This window comes from Delphinus delphis, chromosome 2 (assembly GCF_949987515.2).
Source record: "Delphinus delphis chromosome 2, mDelDel1.2, whole genome shotgun sequence".
Lineage (NCBI taxonomy): Eukaryota > Metazoa > Chordata > Mammalia > Artiodactyla > Delphinidae > Delphinus > Delphinus delphis.
The window spans coordinates 84,094,021-84,106,715 of NC_082684.1; positions in this window are offsets into that span (position 1 = coordinate 84,094,021).

A 12,695-nucleotide genomic window follows, 5' to 3' on the forward strand; every position below is an offset into this window, starting at 1 on the left:
TTCCCTGACCTCCTGTCTCCTCAGCCTCCCCACCACCTAGCCCAGGCTTTATATTCTCCTTGGGGCCCTGCTTTGTGTTAACCACACTCCTGCTGTCAGGAGAGCTGGGAGGCAGAGGCTCCCCAGGCTCTCTGGAAGGGAGCGAAGCCGGCAGCCCTGGCTCAAGGCTGGGCTCTTTACTATCCAGCAACTCTGGGAGCCTGGCGTTTGGCCCAGGGAAATGACCAGAACGAGGTTTTGGCTGGGGGCTTGATCTGAAGCCCTGGACTAGGATGTGGGGGAGGCATATTCTCATCCAGGGTCCCCCAACAGCAAGCGGGATCCTGCCTGACCTGCTGGGCAGGGACAGTAATAACCACCTTGCTGACCTCACTTGTGGGAAAGGTCAAGCAATAAATGCCCACATTCACGAAGCGCTCACCATGCGCCAGGCATCAAGTACTCGTCACGAGGATCCTCAAAGCTGGCCTCCACTACGATTCCCCCCTTTAGGGATGAGGGGACAGAGACTCAGAACATCTAAGTAACTCACCTGAAGACCCGCAGCCAGTAAGCGACAGAGTGAAGATCTTAACCTCTAAACCACAGGGTTTAGTTTCCTCGGCAACCTGTGAAGCAGATATCATGGTCCATTTTACAAAGATGGAAATGAGCTCAGAGGGGCTGAGTGATTTGCCCAGGGCCACTGGGCTCTCTGGTAGCAGAACCAGCATTTGAACCCAGGCCCGACTCCAGAACCCATCCTTTTCTCACAGGGCCACACAGCACCCCCCCAGCATCAGCACAGGGTGGGGGTCTTCAGGCTGCCCTGCCCAAGGCCTCAGCTGTGAAAACAAAGAAGCTGCGGTCTCCCCCAGGCAGCTTCTGCAGGGTTGAGGAGGCCGCCAGCCAGACCCTGGCAGGAAGTGTTTCGCTGAGATACATCTCCATCACTCCAGAACTCAGACACTCACCTGGAAGAGGAAGATTTTCTGGTGCATGGGAAAAGTCAGACCAGCCCACGTCTCGATCTGCTCTGAGAACTCTGGCTGGTAAGTGGCTATTTACATTCCCAGCTTCTTTAGAGACTCTCTGGAGACTTTGAAATCATTGTCAGCTGGTAAGGGTTAACCTCACCATTTTTCAGATTGGATAATTGAGGCATGGAAGGGCAGACTCCTTCAGTGAGTGCTTTTCTGGTGTCTTTTATGTGTAACCTGAGGCAGGAGGTGGACACAAGATGAGGCAGGCCACTACTGCTCTCCAGAAGTTGCAAGTTAGGAGCGGAGTGGGGGATTATTGGGCTGCACCCCACAGGCCTGTAAGCCTTGTAGTTGCTAGTTGCCCAGCTTTGAGACTGAAGAAAGAGTCCGGAGACAGTGACAGAGACATCAGTGGATTATTGGATAGGGGGGATCTTACACAAAGCTTCCTGGAGTGAGACACCCCCCATCGTGTGCAGCAGATAGCGGGCAGGACATGGCAGTAGGCTTCGCTACTAGAGGAGAAGAGGTTACCATTTAAGGGGGGGAATTCACATCAGGTGGGCCCATCAGTTACCAGCGACTAATGAAACCCTACAATTAAGAGGATTGTGTAGTCACGTGGGTGAAACAGGGACTGGTCAGCCAGGGGATGTACAGAGAGCAAGGGAACAGCCATCTTGAGCGGCCTGACCATACGGGGTGATGTGCAGGGTCCTACAGCATCCCTTGCCTGATGAATGTGCACCGATGACGGTGAAGCCACCACGGCTGGCCACGTGGTTCTGGGACCTTAAACCACTCACACTGAAAGTCTGTGGCTTCATCTTGTGGCCACAGTACCAGACTCTACCGTCCATGCCCACCTATAACACATACAATATGTGCTCAGTAAATGCTAATTAGCCTCATACAAGGCTCAGGAAAGGCTGTGGGGAGAAAGGAGGTGGTGTTTCACCTGGGCCTTGAAGGGAATTGAGTTGGTGCAGAGATGAGGGGAGAGGACCTAGGCTGACAAAACAGCATGAGCAAGGCCACGTGGTCCATTGACGGGAGAGTATAATGTGCGATGAGATTAGGCCATAACTCAGAGTTCCTGAGTGGGAACCTGGTTACCACGTGGTGGTTTACATTTCTTGTTCTTGAGACTTGGACTTCTCTTAGGCCCAGAACCACATTCTGCTCCACAGGCCTTATCCGTGGCACGGAGCTACACCTGCCTAGACAGAAAATCCTTTACAAATTGCCCCCGAGGCACTGGATAGGCTGACGAGGACACTGCTTGATGATCTGGCTTCTCCCATTCATTGCGGTGACCACACTCGGTGCTTTCGAGCTGTCGGCAGTGATGGGAAAGTTCTCTCTCTGCTTCCAGTACGGTGGCCCCAGCCACCTGTTGGCTATCAAGCACTTGAAATGTGGCTAGTGATACTGGAGTCTGCATTTTACATTTTATTTCATTTTAATTAATTTAAACAGCCATGCGTGGCTAGTAGTTACTGTATCGGGCAGTGCAGGTGTACATTCCTTCCTGGCCATGGACCGTCAGCTCCATAAGAGACTAACTGTGCCTGGTTTTACTTACAGGCTTCTCCCCAGCACCTACCCAGGGCCTGGAACATGACTGGCACCTCCTTAATGAAAAGTTGCCAGATAAACAAATGAGCAAATTCTCTGTTTCCCTCACTACTCTATAATCTCTTTAGATACTGTCTTTTTTGTGTATGGGAAAAAACCACATAACATAAAATTTTCCATGTTAACCATTTTTAAGTGTACAGTGCAGTAGTGTTAATTATACTCACACTGTTGTACAACAAAAGAGCCTGTCACTTTGCGTTCTCAGACCCCAGCACAACACCTGGCACGTACTCTTAGTAAACATTGGTTGAAGCACTGAAAAGCGTCATGCCTTTGAGAAGCCAGAGCAAAGATTCCAGTGCCACCTCCTACCCCAGCCCCACACATTCCCTGGGGCTTTGAGGATACCCTGGAGCAAAAGCTCTAGAGCGCTGGGTTACAAAGAAGTCAACAATCCACTGGGGGTAGGGAATAAATAAACTTTGTTTTTAATTTCTAAAATAAAATTTAACCCACATAATGTAGGGATTGACAGCAGTACATGTATATAATTTATAAATATATGAAAATCTGGGGATACTGCCCCTCAATTTTTGGCCGATTGGCTGGAAACCGCTTCTCTAGGTCCCTGATATAGACTGATGTTTCTAATTGATGAACAGGGTCTCTCTCAGCCTCCAGCTACTTTCTTCCCTCAGTTCAGGGGACCCTCGATAAGTAGTATTAATAAATAGCAGGTTGCAGGCGGCATCCTGAGGAAGGCTGGACTAAAGGGAGATTAGCTCTGCTAAGGGCAGTCTGAGGGCTGTGAATGTAATAGGGAAGAACCTTTGTATTCTACTACTAGTTAATCACTACAGGGATGTTGCCTATAAGCTTAAATTATACCTACTGGCACATCTCTGGGAACCCTGCCTCCGGGGTAATGAGTGTTAAGCTAAAATACCTTTGTTTAGCTCACAGGAAACATCCCAACCAGACCCACCTGTGAATGGCTGCAGGAAGGAAGAAATTAACACATCCCCTACAGAATCTGGGGAATCCTCACTTTACCTCCTCCCCTTTTAGTATAAAAGAAGCCTGAATTCTAACTCAGGGAAGATGGTTCTTTAGGACACTAGTCTGCCATCTTCTCAGTCTACTGGCTTTCCAAATAAAGTTCCTATTCCTTACCCCAACACCTCGTCTCTCGATTGATTGGCCTGTTGTGAGGCAAGCAGTAGGAGCTTGGACTCGGTAACGTGAACTGGAGCATTGGCCACAAGCATCTGTGTGTTTAAATTATATCTATTTTTGAGCTCACTCCTAGCAGAAGAGTCAAAATTTACATTCTGACCCCCAAGTAAATTTTCAGTCTTAGTCATGACATTGGGGCATCGTACCCCAGGAGTGCTCAAAAGGAGTTGTGAATCAAGTGTAAGAGAATCCATTTTCTGATCCTCAGTTTTCTATGCTCTCTTTCCTAAAAGCAATCTTCCTAAAAATGCACCTAAGACAAGCCATCCCCTTTCTCATAAAGAGGGCTTTAGTGCTTCCCTGGTGGCACAGTGGTTGAGAGTCCACCTGCTGATGCAGGGGACACGGGTTCGTGCCCCGGCCCGGGAAGATCCCACATGCCGCGGAGCGGCTGGGCCCGTGAGCCATGGCCACTGAGCCTGCGCGTCCGGAGCCTGTGCTCCGCAACGGGAGAGGCCACAACAGTGAGAGGCCCGCGTACCGCAAAAAAAAAAAAAGAGAGAGCGAGACAGCTACACCGCTCACCCATTTTGACCCACACCGTGGGCACTGCATTGTGGAGTAGGTATGAGAACTCTCAGGATGGGGTAACAAGTCTTTTTGTAAGTCAGGTGGTTTACAATTCTTTGCTGCCAACAAAATTGAAGGAGATGCTAATCAAACTGTCAGCAGATCATTAAAAACAATATGATAATAATGATATTAGGCATATAACTTGGAAGAAGTTCAAAGAATTGAATGACATTCCTATGTCAAAACTCATTGGTTTCCATATATTTACTTACTTATGTGAACAATGTTTCTCAATGTTTAAATCTATAAAAATAAAACGTGGAAATGAAATAGATGCTGAACCTTCAGTCTAGCAGTAAGTCAAAGTCGTTCGTATATAGATGCACTAATTGGGAAGAAAATGCCCCTGCCACCTGATGAAAAGATATATTTCCGATAAAATTTACTGTTTACGTTTAACAGTTGTTTATCAAACTTTATAATTATTTACATGGCTCTGATCAATCAAGTATTAATCATTGTGACAACAACTAAAACCATAACAAAAATTGTTAGCTAAGGAAGTTTTAACTTAAAATTTTTTATTGATGTATTACTCAATAGAAGATTTTCAATCATAAAAAATACATTATATTAGGATAAAATCTATAACAGGAGTAGAATGGAAATACAAGCTCATGGAGGCAAAGAAACAACGTAAACTTCCAGCTGTTGAAAAATTAGAATCTGTTTCCCTATTTTTTAAATGGATAATGGAGGATATCAAATTGCTATGATATTTAGATTCCACTGGACATTTAAAAGAGATTTTTTGTTTTGAAGTGTCAATATCCATTTTTCTTTGAATTTTCATGGCTCTAATATAAAATCAAATGAAGGCACATGGAAAGTGAAAAAACATCAATGCTCATAAAATGCTAGAAAGGATATCCTTTGGAACTATTTAAACTCGCAATGAAAAAATTTAAATGCCAACTTAAAAAATACTGGAGGGGGCTTCCCTGGTGGCGCAGTGGTTGAGGGTCCGCCTGCCGATGCAGGGGACACGGGTTCGTGCCCCGGTCCGGGAAGATCCCACATGCTGCGGAGCGGCTGGGCCCGTCAGCCATGGCCGCTGAGCCTGCGCTCCGCAATGGGAGAGGCCACAACAGTGAGAGGCCCGCGTACAGCAGAAAAAAAAAAAAAAAATACAAGAGGGTATGTAATGTAAACAATTCCTTTAGAGGACTTGAAAGCCACTGTCTGGGAGTTAAGGGTCCAGTGTCTACAGCGCCTGCTCCCACCCCTAAGGTCCCGGTCGGCCTCTGGAAGTGCATCTGTCCTGCTCTGCCTTTACAGGGAATCTTTGGTGTGCCCCCCCCAAACCAAAAAAAAACTTAGAAAACAAACAAAAACCCCTCCCCAGCAGGCCCTGCCCTGGGGCTCTAGATGCCGCCATCCTGTCCACCCGGCCCACTGGCCTCAGCCAGCCCTCCGCCCCTCCCTCCCCCTCCGCCCTGCCTGCCGTCCAGGTCACCTCCTCCCAGCCCCCGCTGTCCAGCCCCGGAGTAAATAAACCACCGGGCAGGGACCCAGACAATGGGCCTTGGCGAGGAGTTAATGGGCTGGGCCTCTGGCGTTAGCCGAGTGTGACCGGAGCTGGCAGGGGGCCTGGCCCGGCGCCAGCATCGATTACGACTAGACGGAGCCAAGGCAGACTTGGCACGGGCGGGCCCCACAGCTGGCAGATTCAGTCACCCTGGCCACGAGGGCATGAGGCGGGCCCCGGGGGGCCGCTGCCACCAGCTGGCCGGGCTCCAGCAAGCTGCGTCACTGCCAGCGGGGAAGGGCCGCCCGTTGAGCCTCCAGACCCTCGGCCCTGACCTTTGGTCCTGCCCACGGGACTGTCCCTGATAGAGCCTCTTCTTCCAGCCCCAGGCTGCCTCGGAGGCTGCTCTGTGGCCCCAGAGACCGTGGGTGGGGGGTGGAGGTGGAGTGAGGGCTAGGGGGTGGGACAGCAGCGAGGATGAGGACTAAAGGAGGCTGCTCAGCTTGGCTGGTGTCTGTCAGCGGGAAGAGCAGGTGAAGCAGCCCCTGCTTCTGCTCTCCAGATGGAGGCTTTCTTTTCCTGTCCCTCGAAAACCCTGCGGGGCCACTTGGCTCTGCTCCACGTCAGAAACCCCACCCTGAAGTGGGTTGGGAGGGGTGGCAGGGGAGCCAACCTGAGGGCTCTGTCTCAAGCTTTGTTGCTACGAAGCTGTTCACGCTGCAGTTTACAATCCCCGCTTAGCTGGGGGGAAGGGAAATTCTTTGCTTTTTTAAGTTGACTTCTAGCTCCCAGACTCCCTTTGGATGCTCTCCCCCGGGGCAGTGAAGTATAGTATAACCCTTCATCCCTGTACGTGTCTCCATCTCAGGTTGGCTCCTGAGCCTATTCCGAGGCGATCTGTTGGTCTCACTTGCTGATTTGGCCTGATATCAGGGAGGAGATCATTCCACTGGACAGAATCCCCAAATTTTAGGGGATGGTTAGTCCATCTCTCCCCTGAGGGTTCCAGAAAAAAAGCCCAGAGAGAGAAAACACCTGGCTATGTGCCCAGAGTGACAGTCCCTGCTTCTTGAGGCCCCAGGTGGAGAGCAAGGAGGTCAGGTCCTGCAACGGCCTCATGGTCCCACATCCTCAGAGCTGCAGGTGCACAGGTGCATCCCAGCCCAGGAGGCAATGATAATCCTGCCCCACCTGTTACCCAGAGAGGGAGGTTGAAATGGGGAGTGAGAGAGGCATTTGAAACAGACCTCCAAGAGCAGAGAAAGAGCAGCGAGCTCTCATGCCACCTCTAGTTCTCCCTCTAACCCTCAGTTTCCCTCGTTTCCCTCCTCAAGCTCTGGGACCAGATCCGCTACTTTTCCGTGAGCTGTTCTCAGACGGAGTCTGTCAGTGTAATGACTGACTAGCTGAGAGTGGGTGGGTTGGGATGGGGTGGGGGGATGGGGGGATGGGAGGAGGATGTGTGATCCACCTAAGGACGCCAGCTCTCATAACACTGGGGACGTGCAGCCTCTGAACTGTGAAAGACAGATGCACTGACAAGTAAGAAACAAACTGGTCTGGGACTTCCCTCGTGGCACAGTGGTTAAGAATCCGCCTGCCAGTGCAGGGGACACGCGTTCGAGCCCTGGTCCGGGAAGATCCCACATGCCGCGGAGCAACTTAAGCCCACGCACCGCCAACTACTGAAGGCTTCGTGCCCTAGAGCCCATGCTCTGCAACAAGAGAAGCCACCGCAATGAGAAGCCTGTGCACCTCAATGAAGAGTAGCCCCCGCTCACGGCAACTAGAGAAAGCCCTCGCGCAGCAACGAAGACCCAGCGCAGCCAAAAACTAAAATAAAATAAAAATTCAAAAGAAAAAAAGGAAACAAACTAGTCTGGACTCGGGATGAGAAATGTCCAGACATTTTGGACCAAGGGAGGAAGAGAGGAATGGTGGGAGAGATGACTTTTCTATAAAAGAAATATGGACATTTGATGGAGAAATAGAAACACATACAATTCTTTTTTTCCCTCACTACACTTACTTTTTTAGTGTCCTTTGAGGACCTACAAAAATCACTTAGGTCGTTTAGGAACATAAAATGTGCTATACATAACTTGGCTCATAAAATTGTCACCTTTGTTATATGGTTTTAGAAATGAGAAGGCCTGTTAAAAAGTTAAAAATGTGTTGTTAACGGAGAGCATTTACTTTTCCCTAACATTTTTTAAAACCAAAAGACTCCTCAGGAAGTTTGATTTTTTTCACCCTGTCCTTCACCTCTACAGCCTGGACTCATCCTTTTGGCGTCTGTTTACACAGGAGATGGCAGACCTTTCCCTCTGGACAACCTCACACCCAGGGCTGGCTTGGCTTCATGGGTGTGTGACCCAGACAGTCACACAGGGCCCGAGACATGTTTAGAAGGGCCCTGCACTTGGTTTAATAGTCTGTTGTCACCATCTTAAATTTTTTCATCATGTTTTAACAAGGGGCCCGCATTTTCATTTTGCACTGGGTCCCACAAATTACGTAGCCGGTTCTTCTCACAACCCACCAGTCCCCCTGCCTGAGGCCGACGCTGACCTTCCGCATCCAGGTCCCTCACTGCTGGGCCTCATCAGCACAGCATCTCCCCAGGACCCCGGATGGCCTTACCCTCGCTTAACTCTCCTTCTATGCCGGCCCCTGCATTCCTCCCTGGATCCTCCGCTGTCCCCAGACAGCTTATCGGCATCTATGTCTTACATCCCCCCTTTCCTCTGGCTCTGGTGATGCCAGGAACCCGACGGCACTGAGAGCCTGTTTCCAGCCTGGGGTCAGTTTGAGCAGCCAGGCTTGCGCACCACACCAGCTGGGGTTCCCCTCCAGAAGCATGCCTCACGCAGAGCGGGCAGCCTTCAAAGGAGCCATGCCTTCCTGGTTGCTGCCTTCGCATCCTGATGCAGTCTGATGGTGTTTTTGCAGTTTTCCTGTCAGCTTGGGGGGAGAAGTTCAAAGAGACTCTGTCTTCCTTTCTGGCTTCCTTTCCAGACGGAGCAGCTTTCTCTCGGCGTCTCCCCTGCCCCACCTCTCTCGAGGAAATTGGTGTCTTTCCCGCTCCCTCCCTCCCCCAAAAAGGTTCAGGTATGGGGGGGGAGGGGAGAATCCGAAGCACAGGGCAGGTCAGAGGTCAGCCAACACCCTGGCTTGGGGGTCTCTTTGCCAACGCTCTCCTGTGGAGTTAGACACTCGGAGGGTTGGAGAGGAAGAAGGAGGGAAAGTGAGCTCCTGGGGCTAGAAGAACATTAGCGTCTCTCATAAGAGCACCTGCATCACCAGTTCTGAAAGAAGGTGATAATTGTTCATAACTTGCTTCTGGACATACTTCCTAGGGGCCAGTGACCAACGGGGGTTTGCCCGACCTGCTGCCTTCCTGCTGGTGAAGCTTTCCAGGGAAGCTATTCACTAGGAAGTACCTTGGATCCCAGGGGTCTTGGAAGGGGCCTCTGAGCCCAGAATGTGTGACAGGCACACTGGGAGTTTGCCGGTTCTCCGGAGGCATACGTGTCGCTCAGCACTGAACCAATCTAACTCCTCCAGAAGACCTAGTATAGTGCTCAGGGAAGTGTGCATGCACAATTAATGTCACGCCTCCATCACTTCTCTCCCTCTTTCCTCCTCTAACTATTAAGATGGGTCAACAGGACCTGGGGGTAGAAACGCCTGCTTGCCGTTCCCATGCCAGCCATCACCACTCACTGCAGGAAAGCCTGCCAGGCCCAAGAACAAGCCCAGGGCTCCGAGTCTACCCTTCCAGATCAGCACTGAAGCCAGCTAGATGCAACCTGTGCACTGTCCCCGAAGCTGGGGACAGGAATATGTAAGTAGGCCTGTGAGCAGGCCGGGAGACAAGGTGCACAGTAGGCCCAGCATCAGCGGAAGCATTCTGAAAATCTAAATCCCGAAAGGGTCAAGGGAACTGGTTTCCAGAGAGGCTCCAAAGAATAAGCCTTGTGGAGAAGATTCCAATGGCGGAGGAATAGCTACTGGGGCTCTGGAGAAAGAGGGGAGGCACCGTGGGGCAGGAGAAGGACAGAGGAGCACATGAGGGCACTCAGCAAAAGTTACTTCTCGCCCCCCAAAAGGGAAGAGGAGTGAGGGTGGAAATTTCCTCTAAGCAAGACTGTCAGGCTGCTGAGTAAAAGCGGAAGGGGAAAGAGGTACACAGGGAAGGAAAATCACACCATCAGAATCAAAGTGATTCACTTTGAGCCTGGTGAGGAGGGGAATGGAGTACGGGGTGAAATTTTAGCCACCTTAGTCAATCGTGTGACCCAGTAGTGCTGGGGACTTTCCTCACAGAGTTAATGCAAATGGACGTGGAATACCCTTTGTGGCCAGAAATGGTTAGCTGTGCACAAATTATGTGCCCTTCCATAGCACGCAGGTGATGCTGGGAAGTGCCCACCCAACCGGGGACTCTATCCCCGAGTTCCCCTTGCATAAGCGAGGTACTGGGTGACTCGTGCTCACTAATGGGAAATGAATGGAGCCGGTGTGTGTCATTTCCAAGTTGATGTTAAGAAGCAGATGTGCCTTCTTCACCCTCTCTTTCCCCATCTGTAGTGGCTTTTGAAGGTACATGCTGAAGTTGGCTGAGTGACAAGCTAGAAGGAGCCTGGATCCCTGGATCACCCATCAAACACCCACATTAGGCAGCTGTGTGAGCGAGAAATAAACTTTCTTGTGTTAAGCCTTTGAGATTTGGCCAGGGCCGGGGGGCGGGGGGGTTGTGTGCTATATAATAGAGCAGTTAGCATTCCTGATATGTCTGACCCAGATGTTGCACTTATAGAAATCATCAGAGATGCAAAGATTTAGAGAGCCTAAGAAGAATGAGCAAAACCTCAAATGGTTATAATCTCAGTGAACGCTGCACCGAGCTCTGAAATTATGGGAATGGGAAGTGGGCAGCAGAGGAGAAAAAGATAGATTGGGCAATTGCAATGTAGTACGAGTACTAATAGTTGTGATAGGAATAAGGAAGAACAGCAGTTGAGAAGAAAATGAGAAAACGGATCAACAAGGCTGGTGGTTAACAAGTGCGTAAACTGAACCCTCTGTGCAAGCATTTTGAGAGAGGTTGGTGAACAGATCCTGCTACGGAAATACTTTGTTAATTGCAGTCAGGGGTACTCAGCATTTTTTCCTAAGAAAGCCTTTGACATATGATTAAATTACCAAGGTCTCTTTTACCTTTTATATCTAGATTTCTCCAGCCCAAGTATCCCAACATTAGTGTTTTCATGAATCTGAAGACTTTTCTTCTCTTGCTCATAAGTGATACTTCTTACCATCCTCTCTGGCCCCAGGCAGTGATGGTAGTATTTCTAGAGTAAGTACTGGAAGTTATGTCTGAAATATACTATATTTGTATATTGTTTTCAAATTACTTTCACATACAGTTTCAATATTTTGCAGAATTGCAATCCCTACTTCAAACAGAATCTTCCAGACTGGCAACACTCATATACACCAGAGTTGATTTTCAAAGCTCTATCATTTCGTTTTTTTGAAATAGGGATCTCAAATATGGGCAGAAAGTGAAAAAAAGAAAAGAAAAATCTTTCCCCCTTGGTAACTATGTTAGTCAGGATAGGCTAGGGTATGCTGCAGTAATAAAGTAACTCTGAACACAGTGGACACAAAAAGGCTTCTTTCTTTCTTATGCTATGCGTTCATTCCGGGTTGGCCAGGAGCTCTGCTCCACATAGCCCTCAGGGATCCAGGGTGACCAAGGTTACACCATGCTGTAGCTGCACTACCTGAGGTTACACCATGCTGCAGCTGCACTACCTGGAACAAGAGTCCTCCTCAATCACTGGAACAAGGGAAGAGAATAAAAAATGGCTCACGCATATTTTCTACCCCCGCCTGGAGGTGACACAGCATTTCTGCTCCATTTCACTGCTCAGAAATTGTCACATGGCCCCCCTAATACGCAGGACTAAATACAGTTTTTAGTGAGCACCACTGTCTTTGCCATAATTACTATGTCTTCTCCCATGCTGTCTGCCATTTCCTCTCTGGGACTGCCTGTTTTCTATTCATCTTTACGTACATACAATAATCTAACTTTCTGAGACTGCACTAAGACAGGGACAGCAAACATGTACTGTCCTTTCCTCCGCCCATGCCCAGTAGACAGTGCTGATTGCTCGTAGCACTCTTTTCTGCTACGTCCAGATGTAGCATCAGAATCCTTCCCAACACAGGTGGCTGCCACTTTCTCAGTATCATCACTAGAGATGAAACTTATCCGCCACTCCCAGTCTATGGAATTTCACTGACCCCTAGGACATAGAACTTGGTTTCCTTGGCTCCACCTCCATTACTTTCTTTGGGGATGGACATGAGACCAACAGACACTTGGATCATTTCTGTTATCTATACTGTTTACAAATACCTAATCTGGGGCCTCCAGTGTTACCAGCAATTTCAGGCTCTGGTATTTTCCCTTCAACTTCTACCACTTTGATCAGGGTAAGAACAATCAAAGGAAACTTGACTTCCTTCACAGCTAACATGGGCTAACACAAAGACTGAACGAAAAGAAATCTTTAGGGAAAAGCAGAAATGCAAGTCCTTCTGACCCAGAACTTTGAAATGGATCAGTCCAGACCTCCTCTCCAGAAGCCTCTAAAACTTCACAGGTCACTCCCCTCGACCAAGGAAGGGAATCTTTCTTTCCTATCATCAGTGACATGGAGCAAAGAGAACATCTTTCATTAAAAAATTATAAATTAAAAAAGAAAGATAATACCCCTTTCCTTAAGAGTTTAAAAAAGTAGGATCACAATAAGAAAATCCAGAATGTCCTTTCTCTCAGCTGTTAAAACTCTGCTCAC